Source organism: Etheostoma spectabile, chromosome 20, assembly GCF_008692095.1.
Source record: "Etheostoma spectabile isolate EspeVRDwgs_2016 chromosome 20, UIUC_Espe_1.0, whole genome shotgun sequence".
Taxonomy (NCBI): Eukaryota; Metazoa; Chordata; class Actinopteri; order Perciformes; family Percidae; genus Etheostoma; species Etheostoma spectabile.
Genome location: NC_045752.1, coordinates 23,811,235 through 23,816,701, shown reverse-complemented (window position 1 = coordinate 23,816,701; position 5,467 = coordinate 23,811,235). Strand labels below are relative to the sequence as shown.

At 46.3% G+C, this 5,467-nt stretch overlaps 1 long non-coding RNA gene across 1 annotated transcript in view; it reads right to left on the bottom strand.

The window, feature by feature from the left end:
• Window positions 1-248: 248 nt before the first annotated feature.
• LOC116670609 (uncharacterized) overlaps window positions 249-5,467 on the bottom strand; it is a 17,334-nt gene continuing 12,115 nt past the window's right edge. Inside the window, exons 2-3 of the long non-coding RNA XR_004327067.1 lie at window positions 4,324-4,331; window positions 249-259 (exon numbers count right to left, since the gene is read on the bottom strand). This is a non-coding gene — a long non-coding RNA (uncharacterized LOC116670609). The remainder of the gene's footprint in view (window positions 260-4,323; window positions 4,332-5,467) is intronic.

Genomic DNA, 5,467 nt, shown 5'->3' with positions numbered 1-5,467 from the left:
GAATATCCACAGATCCCAAAAAGAGAGTTGTTGTTGAGAACTGGCCTATTCCGTCTACCACTAAGCATGTACGATCTTTCCTTGGGTTTGTGGGGTACTACAGAAGGTTTGTTTAAGGTTTTTCTAAAAACGCAGCACCTCTAAAGGCTCTCCTAGTAGGTTCTGCTAGTATGCAGAAAGGAAATGCAGCCATCAACTGGACCCCAGACTACCAGATGACATTTGATTCCCTGAAGACTGCTCTGGTGAATGCCCCAATCTTGGCATACGCAGACTTCTCAAAACCATTGAATTTTTACACTGATGCCTGCTTGGGAGGCTTGGGGGCTGTGTTGGCACAGCTACAGTATGGCAGAGGGAGTTGTAGCTTACGCAAGCAGGAGCCTTAACCCCACGAAGAGGAATGACCAAAACTACAGTTCTTTTAAATTGGTGTTGTTGGCCCTTAAATGGTTTGTCACCGAAAAGTTTAAAGACTATTTGTGGGGCAATAAATTCCTGGCCTTTACAGATAATAACCCTCTTGTCCACCCAAATACCACTTGGGGTCATATAACAGCGGTGGGCAGCACAGTTGGCAAATTTTGACTTTGAACTTAAGTATGGCCTTGTGCTTTGTAATGCTGACATGTTGTCCAGGTTCCCACAGAAAACAGGATCCAACCTACAGGCCCAAGTGGAGAGAGCAGTAGTGAAGTCAGAAGCCAGCACAGAAGCCACAGACCATTGGAAGAATTGACAGGAAGAGGACCAGTCGGTGGCCCAAATGAAGGGTTGGGTACTTTTCCAAGAGCCGAGGAGAGGAAAGCTTTCCTTCCTGCAACAAAACGCCTCTTAAGGAAATGGAGTCAACTACAGATCCAGGAGGGTGTCTTAAAGCGGAGGGCCCAAGAGCATCATACAAGGTTGAGCCTCTCCCAAATTGTGGTTCCCACAGACAAGACTCATAAGTTGTGGGAAAAGTATTGCCTCAAACCATATGGGCATAGCCAAGATTGAAGGCTTGCTGAGAAAAGCCTTCTACTGGCCCGGGATGGGTGCTGACTTGCAAGTATGGGCATCCACATGTGCACTCTGCACTCAACAGAAAAGAGGACCAAAGGAAAGGGCACCCTTGGTGCCTATTCTTGCATCATACCTTTTGGAAACAGTTTCAATTGACTATTTGTCTCTTGGTAGGCATGGTGACACTTATCCTTATCTGTTGGTAATGACTGACCTCTTCTCAAGGTACGGATGGGCTGTACCTACAAAAGACCAGGCAGCAGCCACTACAACATGTGCCCTTTGGCACCATCTTATCCAGCCATGGGGATGTCCAGAACGAACCCTCTCAGATCAAGGAGCAGCCTTTGAGTCAACCATGGTAGCACAACTGTGCAGTCTGCATGGGTGTGCCAAAGTCCAAACCACACCCTACAGGCCCCAAGGAAATGGGGCCGGCAAAAGACTAGAACAAGACTACAAGACAAGACTATTCTATCTCTTTTAGGAACACTGATTTCAGAACACCGTGTGCAGTGCGGTGGCCAAATCACTTGCCGACTCTCCTGCAGATTTATAACAACCCCAAAATCAAACCTGAGAGAGGGGTAACTCCAGCTTGTTTCAGAAAGAGAGTTAACTTAACCCCAGAGTCAGTTACTATGGTAACTGAGCCTGTAAACCTAACCTGGTCAGGAGCAGGTTTTCTTCTCTCAGTCTCCTCCCTCTGACACAGCGCTCTTTTATTTCCTCTTTCACACATTCAGTCTGTATCAGGCGTTTTAGCGCAGTTTGTTATCTGCATGAATAAAAAACAAGTTGGTTTATAAACCATGTTAGGCAGACTAGAAAAACGTTTTATTCTCAAAACATGGCATTGCCTCATTTTGACAATCCCGTTGATGAAGAAGCTGTTTACTTAGCAGTCGGTTAAACATCAGTCAGGACATGATGTTGAGGCCCAAAATATTATACTATACTATGGATTAGGGCTGCACAATTAATCGAATTTTAATCGCGATCACGATTTAGACTTCCCACGATCAAATTTGCGTGATTGAGCGATTATTTTTTATAAAGCGTCATTTCATAGAACGCTCCGGGTTTTTTGCAAAGCCAATCTGCCGCTCCGTAAAGCCGTCTGATCTTGAGCCAGTCAGAGTAGTTTACTGTACCGCGCAGCTGAGTTTCTAGATGTAGACAGTCCCAGAAGACAGAGTAATGGGTGGAAATCTCAACAGATAGCAGTCGGTTATACGTCAGTCTCAAGGTTTACCAGTTTACCAGTACACGCAACACTTTGTTCCGGCTGTGTTTTTCAGACAACAGCGGTGACCAGTGCTAGTCGGTGCTATAGTGTCTGTTAGCTGTTAGCTAATAGCGTCTGTTAGCTGTTAGCTCCTCTAGGATGCACCGGTGCTAATGTCCTCGCATCCGCTGCACTGCTGTTTATATCGATATGGTTTAATTTTCCGTTACATGACCCATTTTGTCTGTAAAGTCGTGCCTGTGTTGAATCTCTCCTTTACTCTCTCTCCTCTAGTCTCCGAGAGCGGCCGCCGGTCCACACTTCCGACATTTGTCCACAGTTTTAATTTTTTATTAACACAGCTGTATATTGTTAAGTATGAGGGGCAAACCTGTATTTGTACCAGTGTTTCCATGGTAACTCTGCTATCGCAGCCGCCACGGCGAAGAACACAGAAGAAGTTATTGAATGCAACTAACTTCAGTTGGTAGAGTAACAGCGTGAGACGGAGCTGCTGGACCTGGACCTGGGCCAGAGATGTGACCCATTCCGAGAATATCATAGTTCATAAAAATGCGGCGCAGTGAAGATACAGACGTTTCATACACACGATGTGTGTATGCGCCGTTCGACCCATGCTGGACCCGTTCAGAATGATCAGCTGTCTCTCTGTGAGTAGCGTCCATCACACTCCCTCTCGCGGTTATTAATAGCCTACGTGACGACAAAATTTGTTTTGGTAAAATAAACAAATAATCGTCAAAATATTTTGATCAAAATAATCGTGATTATCATTTTGGCCATAATCGTGCAGCCCTTCTATGGATGCATTTTCATTTCCAGATCACTACCTATTTGAGCGGTATCGTTTTTCTTCCCAGTCTATCAGTTCTATTTCACATAGGCTTCGGGTTCTAAGGGCTACGTGATTTCTTTCCCGCCCTTGCATCCAGCACGGGTTCCAATTACATCTGCACACACTGTATATAAACAGAGCGGACCCGTTGCTCAGCTCCCACTTTTTCTTCATGTTAGCAGTATGAAGACAAGCTCGAGTTCCAGTAATGTTTGCCTCTGCCCCAACTGCCGGACCGGCTACATCCTGCCGTCGGACCTCTATCCCCGCTGCGAGACCTGCCTCGGCGCCACTCACGGTGGCCTGGCTCTCATCCTCAAAGCCTCCTGGCAGTTTTACGCCCACCTGCCATCTAAAGCCAATGCCATGACCACGGCGTCCACAGTGGCGTTGTCCAGAGCCATGGCATGGCAGACTGTTGCCCAGCGAAACATCTGGCTCCACAAAGAAGCTACCAACTGACATCAGACGTGAACTTCTGTACGGCCCCATAGCTCCCGATGGACTGCCCCGCCACTCTCTCACTATGCAGACAGCGGGAACAAGCGCCCACTTACTATGGCCAGCACCGCTCATTCACCCGTCTCACCCTGGCCAGCGGGATGAGGGAAACACTAACCCTGCCCCACACGGTGGTGACTAGCCACTGCCCTTTCGACAGAGCTCTGCCATGGGCTGGGTGACACGATCACTTGTCTCGCCCTGCGGCGGAATGGGCTCTGTGCTTCTTTATAGCCATGTCTATAAACAACACACCGACATGCGATAGCATTGATAAGCATGACGCACACCAGTTTGCCTCCTCCCCCCACCTCACTTTGCAGGCATGTCAGAGCTAGAGGAGCTACTGACAAATGGAGCTATTTCCCACATCCCTCCAGGGGAGGAGAACGGGGGATTTTACTCCTGTTATTTTCTCACACCAAAGAAGACAGGCGGAAGAAAGATGCATACTTTCACATCCAAATTATTCCCAGACATAGGAAATTCCTGCGGTTCTTTTTCCAAGGGCCCATTTCCAGTTCAACCAGCTGCCGTTTGGGTACTCACTAGCACCAAGCACCTTTTCCAAGTGCATGGAAACGGCACCTCAGCTACGGAGGAGGAAAGGCATCAGAGTCCTCTTTCGCGATCTCTCTCTCAGCTCTCTGGTCCCTGCGCAATCAATAGTTCATCTGGGCATAACAATAACTCGATTGTCATGAGAGCCAGGCTGTCTACACCGAAACGGGACGCACTGACCTCTCTGTTGGCTTGCATCACACCACACGCCACAGTGGCAGAGCTGTCTGTGATGTGCCTTCTGGGCATGATGTCTGCAGGACACATGGTGGTCCCCCTGGGTCTCCTCCACATGAGGAAAATCCAGAGGTGGTTTTGCCAACGCTCCCATTTGTGGTGGATGCTAACCATCCCTCATTCCATCCAGTCAGACCTGGCATACTGGGGAAACCCCCGGACGGACCCCTTCCACCGGGGTTCCCCTGGGCAGAGTGACGTCAGTCGTGACAGTGCACATAGACCAAGGTTATTATAGTTTTGCACTTTTCAACAGTTTTTATTTTTATTTTGTTTAGATTTTTAGAAGTTTAATTTAGTTTATTTCAAATTTTTGGAAGTGCTTAGTTTTAGTTTAGTTTCTATTAGTTTTAGTCTTTCTTTGTAAAATAGGTTATTTGTCGGGGGATTCAAAAAGGTCAGAAAAAGTATTGTGAAATAATAACTCAACAAAAACATGTATACAGTCAACACAAGACGCAGCAGTAAGTGCAGAATGTGTGAGTGGCATGTTCCAGGAGAAGAACCTCTTTTGGAACTTTGGTTCAAGTAAAGTCATGATCAAATAGGAGTCTGCTTTCTTCCAACTTTCGGTACACTATGATGACAGGCGAGGGACACAGACATGTGTTCAATTTGAACATTTTAATTTCTGATTTTCCACTCGGAAACTATACATGTCTATGGTAAATGTCATGTTTGGAAAGATATAATGTTATTTGCTCTATGAAAGACATTGACAAAGATGAAAACTGAGGACATTTTATTTTTGCAAACAAACATTGCAGTTTTAGTTATGTTTTTTTGTAATACCTCGTTTTAATTTTTATTTCAGTTTCCTACCTAGTTTTTGTTATTTCGTTTGTTTTCGTTAACGATTATGACCTTGACACAGACACTTCCCTTACTGGCTGGGAAGGAATGTGCAAGGCACAGGTGGTGGGAGGAGAATGACTTCCTCCCCGTCTCACACACATTAACTGCCTGGAGCTGTCTATGGTGCTGAAAGTGTTAAAACACTTCACACCAGTGGTGGCGGGGAGTCTTAACGTCGTACAGACAGACAGGGCAAGACAAGGCAAGGCAGCTTTATTTGTATA